General features: G+C 41.5%; 1 long non-coding RNA gene across 1 annotated transcript; it reads left to right on the top strand.

Moving 5' to 3' along the window:
- Window positions 1-6,725: 6,725 nt before the first annotated feature.
- Window positions 6,726-19,748, top strand: LOC139049724 (uncharacterized). The gene is made up of 4 exons (XR_011508515.1): window positions 6,726-6,906; window positions 8,379-8,420; window positions 11,543-11,747; window positions 14,425-19,748. It is a non-coding gene; the product is annotated as an uncharacterized lncRNA (long non-coding RNA).
- Window positions 19,749-20,389: the final 641 nt, after the last annotated feature.

Below are 20,389 nucleotides of genomic sequence, written 5' to 3'. Positions count from 1 at the left end.
GGGAAGACTACAAATGAAGCTGTGCAGGGTGATATGGGCTGGACTAGTTTTGAAGTGAGGGAAGCTCGCAGTAAAATTGATTATGAACGACTGAGGAATATGGAAGAAAGTAAATGGGCCGGGACAGTGTTGAGATATCTGTACATGAAAAACATTGATTCACAGTGGAGGAAAAGGACTAGGAAGCTTACCAACAAGTTTACGGCCTGTAGGGTGGACAACACAGCTACAAAGAACGTCAACCGGAAAGCCAGTGAGGCTGAAGTAATCTCATGGGTGGTGGCAATGGAAAAGAAACCTGCCATGAGTAACTACTTAAGAGGAAAAAACGAAATCAGGAAAGAAACCATTTATGATAACTCCAAGGGGAGCTCATTACTTTTTGAAGCGAGATCGGGATGCTTTAAAACACGCACCTATAAAGCGAGACATAAGAAGGGAGAAGAAGCATGTTCTTGCTGCGGTAAAGCTAGGGAAACGATGGAGCATGTTTTATTAGAATGTGAAGACGTCTGCCCAGCGGTCGATTTAGGCACCACTGGCCTCCTTGAAGCTCTTGGGTTCAGCGAGAGCAGGGGAAAAGTAAACATGTCCGCAATAGAGGCGATTGGAAGATTGGTGGAGGAAAAGTAGGGAAACGACAGAAAACGGAGACGCACAAAAGCAAAGTGCGCAATAGGAGATCAGAAAATTTGGTTGTTGGAGTTCATAGTGCTTTTTCTTCCTTTTTATCTTTTTAACCTAGGCAGGACATTAGGCAGTATATTAGCAAAAGCTTGGTGGCGCAACCCACCGGCCCGTTGCAAAGGGCACGCTCGTAACATCCATCCATCCATCCATCCATCCATCCATCCATCCATCCATCCATCCATCCATCCATCCATCCATCCATCCATCCATCCATCCATCCATCCATCCATCCATCCATCCATCCGTCCATCCATCCGGGGACCAAAATGTGAGGAAGCGCTGTTGAAAACAGTAGAAAAAGCTTTAAAAGATAGACGAAAACTACACAGTTGGGGACAGAGTAGAGTGAATTCAATTTATAAAGGTAAAGGGGAGAAAGATAGAATTCACTCATATAGACCGTTGACCATTACATCGGTTATATACAGCTTAGCAATGCAGGTAATTAAATTAAAGCTGCAAGCATGGGTAGAGAATAATGGCATATTGGGAGAACTTCAGAATGGCATCTGAATAGGTAGGCGTCTGGATTATAACTTATTTGTCCTTATTCAATGTATTGAAATATCCAGAGTAGAAAAGGGACTGTTATATGTGGCCTTTTTAGGCATTACAGGAGCGTATGACAACGTAGACCGATACATTTTGTGGGATATTCTGGAAGGGCAAGGCTTAGGTGACGATTGTACACACATTTTGAGAGAGATTTACGTAGAAAATACCGTTTGCGTTAAATGGGAAGGGATGAGAAAGGAGGAGAAAATTGATATCAAAAAGGGACTGAGGCAGCGGTGCCCTTTATCTCCACTGCTATTTATGATGCACATGGTGAGGATGCAAAGGGCGCTAGAGGGAAGTAATATCGTGTTTAATCTCTCATACAAACAGGCGGGTACAGTAGTAGAGCAGCATCTTCCAGGTTTGTTTTATGCGGACGACATTGTATTGCTAGCTAACAAGCAAAGTGATATGCAACGTCTGGCTAATATCTGTGGAAAGGAAGGCGAGAATTTAGGTCTGAAATTTGTCGTTAAAAGATCAGGTGTTATGATATTCAATGAAAACAGTGAACAGACAGTGTCAATACAGGGCAGGAAATACCTCGCGTACAATAATATAAATAGCCTGGTATGTGAATAAACGAAGGCAATAGATATATGTAAACACAGGAAAAAACAATAACAGTAGAGAGGAAGAGGATTGCGGCCATACTGAAACACAGAGCGCTATGTGGATACAATAGGTGCGAGGTGCTCTGGGGTATGTGGAAAGGTGTAATGGTTCCAGGACTTACATTTGGAAATGCGGTTATTTGCTTGAAATCAGGGGTACAATCAGGACTCAATGACAACCAAAGGTCAGTGGGACACCTCGCATTAGGCGCTCACCTACAGAGAGGTTTGCCTACCTACCGAAGTTTGCTTTAGCGGCACAGGCTCGCCATCTGCCACTGTAACCACTGTCCCTGCACGCGTGCGAATTGTTGGTGAGGTCCCTAACGTTAAAGCACAACAGGGACGACATTACCAACCAGCTGGGAAGCATACGTACAAATGGCTTCTGTATGGCGCGTCAGTGGACAAGGTATAGTTTGTAGGACCTGTCACGCTGCTTTTGCGTTGAACATTTTTCTTACAAATACTTGAACGGATAAGGACTTCCGCTTGACGTTTGTGCAAAACGGGTTTTCTAAGTGGAAGATTTATAAGGTTTAAAAGGCAGGAGGCCTCGAATCTGCAGCGTGCGGCCATGAGTGGAACCGCAGCTGCTAAAAGGGGGTGAATGTAGCAACTGCTTGTGTAATTGAGAAGTATAAAGAAATGGCACACGCAAGGAAAGCGCTGATAGCGACATTACCATCACTGTAGTACTTAGCATGCCAGGGATTGGCAGTAAGTGGCCATGATGATGCAGAAAGTAATCTAAGACAGCTTCTGGAACTTCGCACCAATGACATTCCAAAACTGCAATCATGGCTTCCTCGACCCAAGTGTAGGTGGCTGTCCCACGACATCTTAAATGAAATGTTGGAAATCTTGGCTCATGTCCTCCAGTCACTCACAAATGAGGTTCGTGAATCGGGGCACTATACCGTGATCATGGATGCGACAGCGTACATATCTGCCAAGGAGCAAATGTCGATCTGCTCTCATATTGTCCAAAAGAACTACGACACACATGAGCTGTTCTGGGGATTTTATGACCCTGTGGACACCAGAGCAGCCAACCTTTTTGCCCTTCTGAAGGACATCCTCTGCTGTTTTAATCTAAGCATTGACAATTTCCGTGGGCAGTGCTACGACGGCGCTGCAAATATGAGAGAACAGCACGGTGGGCTGCAAGCCCTCATACAACAGGAGGAGCCACGAGCACTGTACGTACACTATTTTGCGCATATACTTAAACCTGGTGCTGTAGGATATGAGTCAGAAAATGGAAATGTGTCGCCATTTCTTGGGGCATATACGAGAAGTGATAAACTTTGTTACGTGCTCCCCAAAGGGCTTAGATATGTTACCGGCATTTGAGAAAGAAGATGAGAGCGTAAACTTGCGGAAGTTTTGTTCCAGGAGCTGGACGTAAAAAAAGGGCCACTTCTCTGCAGTCGATTGTTCAGAACTATAGCCACCTGATCTCGTTTCTTCGTGGCTTAGCATCAGAAGAATGGAACGGCGCCGCAGCCAGTGGACTTTTGAAAGCACCGTCAAAATTCGATACATACTTCATCCTCAAGTTCCTGACACTCGTGTTTTCGCTATTAGAAACAGTAAGTACTGCGTTGCAGAAAGCAGTACTGAGACTTGATCAAGCAAACGAAATGGTCAAGGCCGTCAGGAAGAGTCTTAGCGGTCTTAGGAAGGAAGGATTTGGCCGATTTTGGAACGAGACACACGCAGATGCGCGTGAATTGGAACTGAATCTTAAAGAAAAAGGAGCTCCTGAGCCGAGGCAAAGGAAGACTCCACGACGGCATGACGACGGATCTGTACCTCATGTATTTATTTCGGCCAACGACATGTACCACCAGCGGTTCTCCGAGGTATTGGACGCAGTAGATTCCTCGCTGGACGACAGGTATCCACCAGAAATGTGGCAACACATGACACAGATTGAGCCATTCTTGACTGGGAATGGTGACAGCACGTACCTATTGAATTTCTACAGACAAGATCATGAGCATGAATGGCTCAACATTTACCGTAGTATGCTTGTCGATATAGCACCCTTATGAAAATGACTGTTGAAATGTTGTTGGCATATTGTTGACGAACTGTTGACTCAATAGCCTTTCAACAATACCTCAACAGTTATTGAAACCACAGAGCACTAATTCAACAGTAAAGTTGTTGGGCAGTTCACAACAAAAAAGTCGTTGACTAAATTCTGTTGGTATAGTGTTGAATAGTATTGAGTATTATTGAGCCATTGTTGAGTAGTTTTCAACAATAAAGTCGTTGACTAAATTCTCTTGATATATTGTTGAATAGTATTGAGTATTATTGAGCCATTGTTGAGTAGTTTCCAACAATAAAGTCGTTGACTATATTCTGTTGATATATTGTTGAATAGTATTGAGTATTATTGAGCTAATGTTGAGTAATTTTCAACAATAAAGTCGTTGACTAAATTCTCTTGACGTATTGTTGAAAAGTATTGAGTATTGAACCATTGTTGAGTAGTTTCCAACAATAAAGTCGTTGACTAAATGCTGTTAACTTATTGTTGAATAACACTGAGTCACGAGCAATATTGAGTTTCGAAGTACATGTGAAAAACACACGCACATATGTATGTGTGCGTCTTTTGCACATATATGTTGCTTTACTGATCACTTGATCACCATTGCATATATACAGGGTGTTGTTTCACGTTACTTGAACCATAGACGTATATACACGGGTTTCAGCTAACTTTACTCAGAGTTTAAAAATATGCCGATGCACCATAAGACGATGCGACCAAATGCATGTTGCTCACTCTTGTACGTGTCACGCTATTCTTGTATTTTTCCTAAGTAGCTAACTAGTCAAGAAAATTAGCCATTCTGAATGAACAAAGTTAGGCGAAAAATTCCAGTTAGAAAGTTCTAGAGCACTTTGCAAAACGTCCGATTAGGCAATTTCTAACTTTCTATCTATTAAGTGTTAGTGTTTTTCAGCTTACTGCGGATGCCCGAGCAATACAAAAAATATCACCTGACATACCCGCTTGCGCGCCGTGCGTGCAGCGCTCACAAACGAGCATACCATCGAGCAGGGTGTGTTGCCGCTTAAAAGGCGACAGGGCAGTGACGAAGGCGTTGGCTGTGGTATTGATCGCCAGCGACGTGCTTCCCTCGCTGCGGTTCACGATGGCGATAAGCAGACGGGTGTTCACACCGGTTAAATGGTATGTTTTCGTTTGTGCGCAGAAGGCTTAGGAGCCGTGCAATCACGACTCGCAGGCGGGCATGTCACGTGGTGCTTTTTGTAATTTTGCGAGCATCCGCAGTAAGCTGGAAAACACTAATACTTAACAGATAAAAAGACAGAAACTGTTTATTCGGACGTGTTGCCAACTGCTCTGCAACTTTCTAATTGGAATTTCTTCGCAACTTCCTTGCTTCAGAAGTTGGTTAATTATCCTTGACTAATTATAGCCAATTAAGCAATATATAGAAATAGCGCGACACGCTACATACCAAAGGGGGCAACATGCATTTAGTCGCGTCGTCATAGAGGGCATAGAGTTTACACTTGGCCTAAAGTTAGCAGAAACACCCTGCATATATATATATATATATATATATATATATATATATATATATATATATATATATATATATATATATATATATATATATATATATATATATATATATATATATATATATATATATATATATATATATATATATATATATATATATATATATATATAGTTTGAGAAGACAAACGTCGCTACAAGCAGTGATAAACAACCGATGATTGGACGCATCCTGCATTTCTATCGGCGTCCATTATAAGGGGCCAGTGCCCTGACTGAGTGTTAGGAAACGGCATTGCATGCCTCCATGTTAAATATGGTCAAGGTGGCGGGGAACGTTAACAAAATTCAAGTCTGGGGTTTGACGGGCCAAAACCACGCTTTGATTATGAGCCGCACCGTAGTAAGAAACTCCATATTTATTTTGACCATCTGGGGTCCTTTAAACTGCACCAAATTTGGTGCAGGTTAAACGCACAGTACGCGGGCGTTTTTGCATTTCAGCCCCATCGAAATGCAGCCGCCGCCGCCGGCATTAGATTCCAGGCACTCGGGTTAGTAGCGCAACACCTCAGCCGCTGTGCCACCACGGCGGGTGCGGCGGAGAAAGGAGTGAACATCGTTTTTACAGAGTAATTTAGCTTAGATGTTACCCGTTAGCGCGCTATACAGAACGAAACGAAAAGCTTGGCGGATATGTACAACATGGTGCTCATATTTCACATGGAGGCCAAATTCTTCTCTGTGACCTAGACGGGGTGCTGGCGAATGTGTTGGGAATCTGCTCGGCCACCAAGCACAACCTGCGCTGCTATACGTTCTCGGTGACAACTCGCACAGCGCAGAAGCACACGCACAAATGTTTAAAGAATGGGACGACAGACCGCCTGCAGTTTGCCATGACGTCGAAATAAGAAGCACAAACAGCGACGTTTCTGTACTTTTGTGGTCAATAGTTCAGTTCGCATGGTTGCGGCACGCATTACTTTTTTTTTTTAAATACAAACGACGAAAACTGTGCGCGGAAACATTAGCACGGCGTTTGCGACGTTTGAATTTGGCGCCTTTTCCCGCGCATGCCATTAGCTCCGGCCGGTGCACTGCGTTACTGCGCCAAAGAAAGTAGTTCATCAAAGAAGTGAAGCAAAAAACTTTTATACACTTCCAACGCGCTACAATTTTTCTGTAATAACATGACATCACAGAATTTGTTATCAAATGGTACAATTTATGATAATATAAGCGTGTATTTGTATGAGTGTACATGTATGATTGCGCGTTTGCGCTGTTGAGGCTTGTAGCATTCCGGCGTGATCGTGCATGCCGGTTGTGTGAAAACTTCCTGCGTTTTCTGCGTTCTTTGTGTGCTTCGCTGTGACATCTTTGGAATGTTCCTGCGTGTTGCTCGCTTTTTATGGGCTTGTTGCCTCGAAGATCGCCATGATCGCCTCCGACTCAGCGACATCAAAGGTGAGTTAGTGTTTCGAATTCCCCTTGTTCGTCCGCGCCGGAAGGGGAATTTCAGCGCCTGTGCGTGTTTTCATTCCTAGCACTATCCTTCCGTTGCCAGAATAGGTTGTACCGCACTAGATTCGTGGTATATAACATCGAGCTTTGTCCTGGTTTAACTTTACACTCCGCTTGTGGTGACGTAAGGCAGCTATGTGGTGCCAGCTAAAACAGGGCATGTTGTACGCCATGATTTCTGATACGGTATTCGAGCACCGATTGAGTTAGCCTTATTAATGAGCGCAAAACAATGCGACGTGAAACCATCCGATCTGTACTGTAATCGGAAGATATTTCGTTTGAGCCACGCTAGTACAAGACGTGGGAGCGAGCTTGTAGCGGCGTGGGGCGGTGGGATCGGCGAAAGTGTATTCTGTTGCGCTGAATTCCCTTCAGGAACGAGTGACTAGGCTGCTATCTGACACGCCGTGCGGCCGATGTTCGCGCGATCGGAAAACACAGAGGAGGCTGTCGCGCAATAATAATAATGAATTTGAAGGGTGTACATGTGATTCTATGCGATACGTGAGATACAATAGAGGGGGATGCCACAGAGTGCTGCGAAATCATCGAGTTATACGCCTTGCTAACCGCCTGTGTTTTGTTTTCCACCAGTTCGCGCGCATTCAGCTTTCTTTTTTCATCTTCGTTCGACGCCATCGAGTGCTTCGCCCCAAACGGCTTCGCGTAGGCGCTCTTAGCATTCACGGAAAGGCAGATTTCATGGCACTCCAGGTCCTACAACATTCAAAATAACGTAATTTCGTGAAATTGCAGCTTTTCGCACTTCAGTAAGTGATTGATTTAACAAAATTTTAAAATCAGTAGAGGAACGAGATGCCTGGCATATCTGCTTTGTCGTCCCACTGGGTTTCGAGGCGGCGTGTATACGTTATCGGCAACATAAACATCAATAATTAGCATTGTTTCTTGTGACCATAGAAGTAGCTAGTTATGTCGAAAAGCTATTTTTGCTTTGAATCCGAGCACTAAATAGTGAACAGATTGAAAGGGGAGCGCATAGTTGTGAACTAAATGACAACGCTTTGCCACAAGCTTGGAATAATGCATTGTCGAAAGAGCAGTTCTGTGAAATTCTTTCTTTGAGAGTAAGCAAAACTTCAGTAGCATCAGGTAGACGGGGAGTAAAAGAATGCAACACTGTGGTTTTATATGAAGGAGCATCCTTTAATATGTGGCCATAACAGTTCAGTAGATGCATGGAAATAATTTTTAAAATAATAGAGGAATGTGAAATAAATTATTTGACAAGCTCACACTGCCATTGGCAAGAGCGGCCACACTTTAGTGTATTCAATGACTAGTCATTTGTATCCGTCTATTTATGTCAGCCTAATGGTCCATGTAGCTCTTTTGATTGTTGATTTTGCTGCATTGTGGCTTCACATTTTAATACTGACATCTTTTTTCAGATTCAAAATGAGCTGAGAGACACCCAAGCTGGAATGCTAAAGGTGAATTCTTTGGCCATCCATTCTGTAACGTCACCATGATCAAATACAGTGATGCCGTGAAAATGTATTGCAGGAAGCAGAAAAAACAACATTGCTGATGCAACTGCAAGGCATTTGCTCCAGTGATCAATTGGTGCAGAGTGCCTTCATTAGGAGACATGGTGCTTTTAAGCACTCAGCTGAAAGACTGCAACTGCACCGGGACTGGGAGTGAATTTCAATGTCACTTGTGAACATATTAAAGATAGAATGTGCCTTCTTCAGGGTATATGCCTGATATGGGAGGGGTGTTCAGAAACAGTGTGGACATTAGTGGTCTACGTGAGTGCACATCTTCCTAGTTTTACCTATGTCATGCAGCAGTGCACTGCTAGAGGTATCAAACCAGAGCAGCAGCACCCTTTGAGAAAGTTGGCTGAAGAACGAGCAGTGATCAAAGCTTTCTGCATTTCAAGGGCCAAATTCCAGAAAGATTGATGCCGAGCTGGACGGTGTGAAGTGCCGGTCACCACATACTGTAGCCAGCATGGCATGAATCTCCTTGGCATTATGCCTCATTAGGATACAGAAATTGCATCACTGCTCATAAAAAAAAAATGGAAATTGGGAGGTTGAGGGGAAGTGGCAGGGCTCCCCTCTGGAGTAGCCAGTGCATGCCCATTGCTATACTGATAATCCTACCTTAATGAGAACAAGTGATGCATGTTAACCTATTACGCAGCTAAGTGCATTCCTTGTTTTGTATTAAGGGGACACTAATGACACCTTAAATGAATTTAAAATAAAGCATCGTTTTAAATATCTACTTCTGTAAATTTCTTGGTAATTGCTTGATTATTAGCGAAAATAAAGCTCAGCGTTCAATTTTCTGAGTATCGCCCCAAAATCTTCGTGCTGACATCTCATTGTCACATCGTGGATTTCAAGTATTTTTTACAAACTTGGGTTGTATTGTTTCAGTAAAAGTTCCTGACGGTTCTTATTTTAAGTTTTTGGAATACAATGAAGAACATCTTTATTTGTAAAAAAAAATTGCTGCACCTGAACAGACATCAAAATCCATGACGTCACAGCAAGCGGGTGTGGTAACTTCAAGGCAGCACTGTCACCAATTTTTCCTCTTGCTGCTTTTACAATTTACTCACCCTCTTGTCATGGTACGAGTGAATCTCTTGAATTGTAGGAAGGTCATTTACAGATACATCTAAAATAATTTTTCTCTTTAGTGCTTTCTTGCCATAGTTGCTTAGGGGTGTTGGCACAGCGCCGCTAAGCACGAGGTCACATGATCAAACAACCGCATTTTGATGGAGGTGAAATACAAAACTGCCCATGTACCTTGCAGCCTGATTTGGTAAAAATTAATCCAGAGTTCCCCACTATGGCGTGCTTAAAGCCTGCTTCACATGCAAGCGAAAATGCTTGCAAATCCTGCCGCCGCGCCGCAGAAATCAGTTTCAACGGTGGGAGCGGCAAGGTTCGGGCAAGTTGGAATTTCATCGCAGCGGCAGAGCGGCAGCACTGCTTCCGAACGACCCACCTCGACACGTGACCAGCGGAGGATTAGTGCTGGAAAGCCTGCGCATAGGATGATGTTTATTTACTTGGTACACGTGGTACAGGCAACATGCCAAGAGAGCTTTTCAACGAATTGTTAAACTGCTAAGCGCAGGATATGTATTTATAAAATAAAAATTTGAGAGGCAGAGACAAAGCTATGTTTATGTTGGTAGTCGCAAACTACCGAAACTGGCTGAAAGTGCTGTGTTTTATGCCAGCAACATTGCTATTCGCAGCAGCGGAAAATGCGCGGCGGCAATGCATATGAAACGAAACTTTGCGATAAGCTTTGCAGCGCCGCGTCGTTGTTCGCTCCATTCGCTGAATCGCTTGCATGTGAAACAAGCTTAAACATCAGATTGTCGTTTTGGCACTTAAAACGCCAAAATGTAATTAATTTAATTTTACTTTAGTGCTCCTTTAAGCGGTAGAATTCATGATCTCTGCAAAAACTCATGCTCAAAGTATTTTCCGTAAAGATTAAATAAACAGTAGATATAAGTGTCTATTTATATTTTGAATTCTGTGATACGTGATGACTATTAGTGGTACGAGACAGAATTGTAATACAATGTGTGACGGCACGATGATGCACATCGAGGAAATGACCGAGTCTCCCTAGAGGTCCTTGACATGGACATCAACTGACTGTCCACAAACTTCTGAGTTCACTCCGTGATCTTGTGCAGCCTGTGCTTTGCGAGTAGATTAATTTAATTGAGGTTTAATTTAATTAATTTAATTTACTGTCCTTGTGGCTTATGTACATTTCATACCGTGGAGTGGAATCTCGCATTACTTCTGGAGCACAGCAAGCGAACGTGATGTGTAGTGGTAATCTTAGTAATGATCGACAATCATGTCCCACTTCGAGCTCCTAATGCTGCTTGCCAACACAAGCAGCAGCAGTTGCCCCAGATAGCGGGAAAGAAATCCATTGAAAAGTGGCATATGCCCAGGGTCACATACCCAGTCACCCAAGCTGTTCCAACGGTTGATCTTGAACTCTTCCCTCAACATAGCAGCCCAATCTCCCCATTAGACCATGGCTACATATTCACACAAATGGATGGGACAATCGAGACAAACACCTGAAAATATGAAGTATCCCAAGAATGGTAATCACAATAAATAGTACTAGATGTGCATTAGCGCAAGCTCTTGGGCCAGTTGGTGCATGATGAACTTGAAAAAGGGGGGTACCAGCAAAACAAAGGACGCGCACACATGGAAAAGGCGTTAGACAGGGACGAACGCTGGTCCGTCCCAAAGTCCGTCCATGTCTAATGCCGTTTCCTTGTGTGCGTGTCATTTGTGTTTCGCTGGTGCTCCCCTTTTTCAAGTACTAGATGTTTGGATACGTTAGTTTATTTTTCTTGTTTGTGCTGGATTGTTTTTCTGAAACATGGGGCATCCAGACAGCATCAGAAGCTTGTAAGAAGTCAAGTTTAGCATTTTAGATTTGCAACAGGTACTTTTGTAATTGATTTGCAGTAGGGCTGTTGTGTGAATGTACTTGAAAGGCTTAAAACTGTTTTGCTAACATTTACTTAAACATGCAGGTTCACATACGCTGTAAGAGTGCACATTGAGAAGGTTATCCTGGCCCAGCTTACCATGGCCTGCCATGGTGGACCAGGAAAGTTTGCAAGGGCCTTGCTTCACCATGTGTTCACAGAGGAGGAGCTCATGGGCCATTTGGGCTTTGGAAATAACACCAAGGGGCAACAGAGGCTCTTGACCCCATCAGGGTCAGTGCTGTTATAGGCAAGTACCATATACCCTTTCCGGTTGCATTTTTACATTCACATTTCTTTTCTAAATTTATGAACTTGCCATTGGCATAACAAACGACTTTCATGTAGCCTGTGTGTGCAGTTGTGTGCTACAATAGCCTACCATTTGGAATGACTGTTCATATGATCTTGAGTGCCTAATGCCGCCATACTCAAATGCTTCCAAATTTAAAAGCTGCCTTCACTGCCGAAAGTTTTTAGCATCTCCACCAAATAAAATGAGCTGCATTTGTGCATTAGCAGTGCTACTTGGCTGTCATTGCAAGGAATAGTCTGTGAAGCACGCTCCAAATCTGTTGGCATGGAGGACATGGTTAAGTAGCCTGAAAGTGTTAATACACGAATTGCGGAGAAGCTATGCTCAAGTGTGGTTACTGCTCAGCTCGAGCAGGAGCACGTTCACCAAATTGCAGAAATCAAAACAAAACAGCTCTCCATGTTCTGAGATGTGAAACAGTAGTTTCACCAATTTTAACAGACCACATCAAATCAAAGTTGCTCCTATCTTGAAGCAGGTCCATGTGATCCGAGACGGCAACCTTTCAGCGGAGGGAACCTGAGTGTTGTGGCAATTTTCTTTTGGTAGTTTCAATCAAAGAAACAACAGGGACCGAGTTGCCAGCTTCACAGTCAACAGTACTATGTTTAGTGGATGCTTACTTATTCTAAGCTCCTAACCTATGACTCGTATTTATTAACATGCACTGTATCACTTTGTATTCTAAGATAAGAAAAAATATTTATGTGGCTTTTCCTCATATACTTCAATAAATGGAGAATAGGCTCTTGGGGCCTAATGTATAAAGCTTCTTACAGACCATCGGACATGTCCACTACTCCCATTCTGAAATTGTTAGAATTGTTTCCTGCTTCCTTACTTCACCTACCTGTTAACATGGTTATGAACCATTGCCAAGTAGATTATGGGCTTAAATTTATCAAAAAGATGAATGGGCTTTTCTGTCGCTCTTGTTTAGCCCGTTGAGGATCACATTTTGGGGAGAAATATGCCTCTAATTTAGGAGTTATATATCTTTTGTAGTGTGCACATACTCAAAACTTTCGACTTGAATAGTGTCCTATTCAATTTAGTCTTTGAATGGTCACTATTTGTAAATGTGAGTATTATTCTAATATTTCGAAACACAAATAAAACATGAGATTTGAGCCAAAGTACGGTAAATTTTCACCTCCAATAACATAGTATAGACGTAAAACGTAAGAACTTGTAAAAATAGCAGACCAGGCTACGTTACTAAAGTAGCTGTACTTTAGAGGCTGTACAGCAATCATTCATGCTTACTGAAGAGTCCTGTGCATGTGAAGAAACTTTTTGCTGCTCCATTTGTGCCTTTAATAAACAGCTCTTCATAACATAACAATGACAGAAACTTGCTAACCTTAAGAATACTAGTATGTGAACCTCATCTTACATTAATTGTGATATCAGCTGTTCATTATTCAGAAGCTATCCAATATTTGATTTGCTTCTGGCATTATTCGGTTCAGTCTCAAAAATCACTTTTCGCGCATCCTTAATATTGTTATTGCAGATTTAAGTTCTTCAGGGCGACTTTCCGAGAAAATAAACTGGTAAATAATTTTTTTAAATAACAATAAAGTGGCAATACCATTTCAGTATTTGCAGTTTTACATGTTTTATTGTTTTATGCAGGATAAAGCAGCATAATTTTTTCTGTAATGAAACTTACGGAAACTTGTGGCAGCACTCCCAAATTAGTGCAATGACAGACACCAAGGAGCTAAGTGAAAAATCAGTTTGGGAGAAACCCAAGGAGCGACAGCACTATAAGAATATTTTCTAGAAGTCTCAGAAGGTTGCAGCACCTCCAGTGGGAGGCTAGGCAACACTTTGTTCTGAAAAGGCAAATTTTTTCAGAACGTTCCATCACAGTGACAGATGTATGGCAGTGAACCCTAAAAGGGTTAAAGAAGTCAGTCCTATGGCATATGGCTCTTAAAAGACAGCATTTCTTCGTATCTGTCACATTCTGCATGTGTCATGCTAAGCAGTTTGGCGCACAACTACACGGAATCCTCATTATAACAGTAATTCAGTCGTTGAGGAAGAAAACATACTTCGCTGTAAGCAGTGTCTTCTTTAATGTGGAAAGTCCTAAGTCATTGTAAGGCGAGAAGTACGTTCCGATTGCATGTGAACTCAGGAAACCTAACATCAAATGAAGCTACACTCAATTATAGTGACATGAGACTATTGTATTTGAAGCATGGAAAAGCACAGTGAAGTGCTGCACATTTTAATTATGAAACTTACAAGAAATAATTTTAGTTGTCAGTTCAGGTTTATTTATGAACGACATGAATTTTTTTCACCATTTTGTTTATCAGCAAGCAAAGTTCACATCTTTGACATTGAAGATATTCATAAAGTTATATTGCTACAGTGTTTTGTTCCTCTTTGCCCTTTCCTGCATTTGACACTTAGTGGAGTCCTGTGCCACACTAAATAAATTTAAATGGTCATGCTGTAAAGCTGTACCCATGGAAAATTGGAATAAAGCAACACAAATACATAAATCAATTTCATTGTAACAAGGGCATATTGCATGCCATTCTTTTGCATGTGGAAGTTGCTTTTTAAAACTTATTCTGGCTTGTTTTTGCAGGCTTCACGTGTCGCAAATTTCCTGGTACCAACATGCCCTATGTAAAGAACTCTGGCCTCGCTTCTCGCATGGGACCCTGCCCCTGAAGCAACTGCCCCTGCCCCTTCACCTCTGAAGAGCCCAAGTTGGACAGCTCAAACCAAAACACAAGTGTTGTGCTTTTGTAACTCTCGACATTTTTATGTTTTATGTTAGTCTCCTGAAGGGCCCAATTTGGATTTCTCAAATGAGCATACAAATGTTGTGCCTTCCTATGCCTTGACATTTTTATGTTAATTTTATTTATGTTAATTATGCTAGTCTCCTGAGAAGCCCACATTGGATTGCTCAATCCAGAATACAAGTGCTGTGCTTTGTTATAGTTCACTACATTTTTATGTTAGTTTTTGATATGGTTCCAGTAAGGATAGTGTTTCCTTATTAATATATTTTTTAAGTAGCTTAAGTCATTTCATGCCAAACCACCCAACAATTTTCTCAAGAACTGTTCCATTATGGCAAACCATTTCAAGTTTGCTTGATTTTGAGTAGGTACAACGAGAAAATTTTTGAGAAAATTTGCTTTCATACATACTCTTAAGTAATTCCAGGGCAACCAACCAGCGTTTTTTTGGCCATCACAGATATAGTTGAAGCTCCGAACTCTTGCTCCCCATTTATTTTCCTTCACAAAAATTTTTTTGAATTTTGGCAAAAATTTATTGTTCTTGCCCAGCTAAGCTAGAAGCCACTGATACACGTTTCTTCTGAAAGGGAAATTGTATGATCCAGATATTCAGGTGGTGTTCATGTCAAGAGACTGAAGTGGTGTGACTGCCAAAATTTGCAGTTTGAATTTTCTTCTAACGTAGGGAAATACAGAAGGCACAAAATGAATATAAAATCAGACTCCTTGACTTGGGATAGCAGCAAAATATTTCAAGCCTTGGAGGTTCAGTTGATCAGCTAAAAAAACTGTAACGTTGAAATTTTTTGCAAGCTTCGTGTTGAAGGTAAAAAATTAGCTTTGGTGGTTGGCACAAAAGTATGTCACCCATCATTACACAGCCGTACATGTCTGCTATGCATGTGACATGAAACAAAAAGTGATTATTCTTTAAGTGCGATAAGGTATTTTTTATAATGTTCCTTTGTGGATCACACATACAGCATAAATATAGCATAAATATATGAAGCCATGTCATCTAGCAAGGAAAGGTTGTTAATATATTAGCCACAAGAACTACTCAACAAACTGACTTGCCTTTTTTATCATTACGAAGGCAGGTGACGTCAAGCGCTGCTGCTGCAGTCTCAGCTCGTATTTTTTTAACACTGAACGCAAAAGGTGGTCGCCAATGGTGTCTGACCACATCAGACTGAACATGGCACATATGACTTTTATAGATGAGCATGTTCCAGCTCTGAAACAGTGGTAGCAAACAACACCACAAGAATTTGTTCATACTCATGTAGGTTTTCAGTCTTAATTATGAAGGTGTTTTCTACTTGCATCATCATTGGGCTTCAGGGAGCAGGGCACAAAGTGTCCTGCTCCCTCTATGTTGCATTGCAATGCGACATGCCCTTTAGGATGCTTTGTATGAACAATATCAGTGCTCTTTATAGATTTACTGTCTACATAATAGCTGATATTTCTTTTTCTAAACTGCATGAAACATATCTTTTAGCACTGCAGGATTCCCTCACATATTTATTACGTACGAGGTCTGTTAGAAAAGTATTCGACCTTTTTTTGCGAACACCTGATGAATATGAAACAAGCGCGTTTTCATCAGCCGCCCTTGAACCTTTGTGCTCATGCATGAATTTTTTCCCACCTGTCAATAGCGTGAATTGCTGGGACGCAGCGTTTGAATGAGGTAGTACGGTGCTCTCGTCGGTTTTTTATCGCAAGGAAAATGGCAGAGCGACTGGAGCAGTGCTACTGCATCAAATTTTGACAGAAACTGGGCGACAGCCAAGTGGAAACCATCTGGAAGATTCAGAGTGCTTTCGGTGACTGTGCTATGAGCAGCACACAGATTATGGAGTGGTACAAGTGGTACGGCCACACATCGGTGGAGAGCGAGCCACACTCCAGTCGGCCATCAACATGCCGAAATGACCAGGTCATTGCCGAAGTGAACCCCGTGGTGATGCGGGACCGTCGTGTAACTATCCAAGAAATTGCGGAAGAGGTGGGCATCAGCACATTTTATCCACATTCCATTATCACCGAAGATTTGGCCATGAAGAGAGTTGCGCCAAAATTCGTTCACAAGCTGCTCATGGTGGAGCAAAAGCAACTTTGTGTTGAAGTCTCGCAGACATGCTGGATTCCACAAACAGTGACCCCAACTTCATGAACACCATAATCACTTGTGACAAGTCTTGGGTGTATGTTTACGACCTGGAAACCAAATCCCAGTCGTTACAGTGGAAGCATTCCACGTCACCAACCAAAGACTGCTAAGTGTGCAGCAACGTCAAAGTGTTGCTGACTGCTTTCTTTGACTCCCGCAGTGTGGTACACCACGGATACACACCACAGGGTCAAACAATCACTAAAGACTACTACAGGGATGTCCTCCATGGCCTATGTGATGCTGTATGGAGCAAGATACCGAAGTTGTCAACAGGAAATTGGCACATCCTTCAAGACAATGTTTTTCTCGCATTTGATTCAGACTTTTTTGGCGAAAAACCAGACTCCTGTAGTTCGACAGGCTCCTTGCTCTCCTGATATGGCGGCCTGCAACTTCTGGCCGTTTCCTAAAATCAAGGGGCCATTGAAACAAGCATGATTTCAGACAAAAGAAGACATTATGGCTGCAACGACAGCTGAGCTAAAGTCCATTTGGAAAGAAGCCTTCTCGGAATGCTTCTAACAACGGCAGCACCGCTGGGAGAAGTGGCTGGATTCCCAAGGAGACTACTTTGAGGGTGATTAGGTTTCCAACACTTCAGTTATGCCAGTTTTTTTTCTTCAGCCAAAGGTCGGATACTCTTCTAACAGACCTCGTATTGATATTTTATGTGCAATGGCTGTATGGTTTACCTGGCCCACACCAAACACAAGCCTCGTTGCATTAGAGCATGTGTCCCTTAGCAATAAAATGCAGACCCTAACACCGCTTATCTGTCATCTGTGCATACGAAGCCAGCTTTGTCGTCTGCATTCCCGGCCAGCAAGCTGTGCGCACATCAGAGAAAAGTCAGTGCTGACAAAATTTCAAAAAGGAATTTCTCGCTTTTAAAAATGACTTTTTTAACTTCACACATGCATAGCAGACATGTAGAGCTATCCAATAATGTGTCACATTTTTTTCGCCAACTACGAAGGCTGTTTTTTCCTTGAACATGAAGCTTCTTGCAAAAGATTAGAATTTTTTTTTTACAGGCGATCAGCTGAACCTTCAGAGCTTCATATATTTTTCTGCTATACTATGTCACTTGGGCTACCATTCTGTATTTAATTTCTGTCCTGTGAATTTTTTCTTGCGAAAAAAAAACTAACGGATTGCAATTTGACTCATTTTTGCCGGTGCCAAAAGCAATTGTACTATGCAAATATTTGAAAAATTGGCTATTTTGGCAGTTGCATCACTTCACCATATTTTCACGCACACCTTTTGAAGGCCTCGATCAATACAATGTGCATTTGAAAAAAAAAGCATTTGAAGCATTTGAAAAAAAAATGAAAAGCTAGAGGACATTTGATGCCTCTAGCTCAGCTGAACAGGAAAACTAAACTGTCACCTAAAATGCTACAAAATATCTGGCAGAAATAAATAAAAGTGGGTAACAAGCTTTGAACTCTAGTAAACATATGGCAATGTTTCAGATTTATGTGCGGTGTGAAAAAAATGCTTGTCGATTCGGCATGGAATTGCATACCTGCAAGTGCATCTGTGCCATTTCCAGAGTTCAGTAAGAACGGCATTTCACATAACTTTGTAAAAATGGTTTATTGCTATCTAAAATACATGAGTAAAATTAATAGGTATAAGTCGGCTTAAATTTAATATGCAACAAAACATCTCCAGTAATGGCAATGATGTGCCTCTCATGTTTGCATAAAACCATATCTTCTGAATTCTTTCGTTATTTTTTGTGGCAGCGAATAAAATTGAAATGGAACTCGCACAAGGAGTAACTTTGCTGTATTCCAGCACATCACTAATAGCTGTCTTTGTTTCATATGAAAATCTGAAGCAGTCAATATGAATAAGTCGCTTGATATGGAATTACCTGCGCAGCAACGTTATCATGGCAGAAAACACAACTGGATCATGCAACAGCAATGCGGCATAATAAACTGCTCCCATAGGCATCACTTATTGTGATTGCCATGTTTCAAAAGTATGTAAGGTTTACTGAAATTGGCACACACCATTCAACCAACAAATAAGGATTGTACAGTGATCCTTTTTCAGTTTTACAGATATTTAAGTTGTCTGCCAGGTAGCATAATTCTTGTTCTTGAGCTGGATTATTCAGAGGTGGACATTACTAGCACAAGAAATGGAAACATTAAACTGATTGTCATAAATTTATTAATTCACTTATAACATCACAGCACATATTTCAGTTTGCAAATTGTAGCCAGTGAGTTTGCAAGACATTCACTTGAAATTAATTTCCAGGATGACACCAGTTTCGATATTTTTCCATAAATGTGAGAGAAATACAAGGGCATTCCGGTTACTTTTGTACTTCGATGTATAGCAGTGCATTTCTACAGCCAGTTTGATGGCATGTGTCTCGTTACTAGTGTCATTCTGGAAATTCATTCTAAGTGCATACACCTTGTAAAATTACCGGCCACAATTTGTAAAAACTTTATTAGGAACTGAGTTTTTGTTAATCAGCTGACTATGGTGTCTTGTTTCTCATGCAAGTAATGTTTGGCACTCTGTATCTAGAATTATGTTAGCTGCAACAGTCAGTCTTCAATAAGTTCCATGAAACTTAAAGATAACCACCCTGCATATCAGGTCTCAGTTGAGTGCTGTGGGCACAAGCAAATTGTGCCATGGTTATAGTACCACTGGCTAGAGAAAGCAAGTACCTTTTTTGAGTGTTCTTATTTACAGTCATGTCAATCTGCTTGTACATTTATTTATTTAGGCATTTATTTTTTAAAATTTATTTCTTTTGGGAAATGTGTTTTACTTGAGAGCCACACTGACTACATCTTCAGTATTCAATTTTGTTATGGTGTCAAGCTGCAGGAAGTTTGTACTGTGCGATAGTTTTTAAGAAGTTTCTGATCTCAAACTACAAAGGGTTGTACATTTACAGAGATGTTTGGTTACAAATAAACAGTTCACCTAGAAAAATGGTTTTTGTCTGCATCAGTTCAGCACTCTTGATTTTTCGGAGGACCATTCACTCTGACAATTGAAAAAAGTGGCATAACAGTACTGCTAGCAGTTTTACAATATGGTTTATTACAGGCAATCTAGGAGCATGCTTTTGAGCCCAGGGTGACAGAGGTCTGCGGTACAAAATGCCTGTATTTAAATTTTATCCTTATCCTCTCACAGCAGACATGCCACCGTGACATCAAAGGTAATTATATGCAACATAGCTCAGCAGTATTTTAAGGTAAGTGCAGGTTTAAACTGCTAAATACCCAGTGGGGCATAAAGGGCTGTCAACGTAATTTGTGTTGATGTTCAACAGATCTGCAACAATGCTTCCATGGGCTTTCAATATTGACGAACTACACATTTCAACAATACCTCCATGGGCTTTCAATTTTGAGGCTCAACACATCTGCAACAATGCTTCAATGGGCTGTCAACATTGACAAACAACACATTTCAACAATACCTCAATGGGCTTTCAATTTTGAGCTTCAACAATGCTTCAATGGGCTTTCAACATTGACAAACTACACATTTCAACAATACCTCAATGGGCTTTCAATTTTGAGCTTCAACAATGCTTCAATGGGCTTTCAACATTGACAAACTAC

This window comes from Dermacentor albipictus, chromosome 1 (assembly GCF_038994185.2).
Source record: "Dermacentor albipictus isolate Rhodes 1998 colony chromosome 1, USDA_Dalb.pri_finalv2, whole genome shotgun sequence".
Classification (NCBI taxonomy): domain Eukaryota; kingdom Metazoa; phylum Arthropoda; class Arachnida; order Ixodida; family Ixodidae; genus Dermacentor; species Dermacentor albipictus.
Note: the sequence above shows the minus strand (reverse complement) of the source record. Positions and strands in the feature narration are given on the sequence as shown.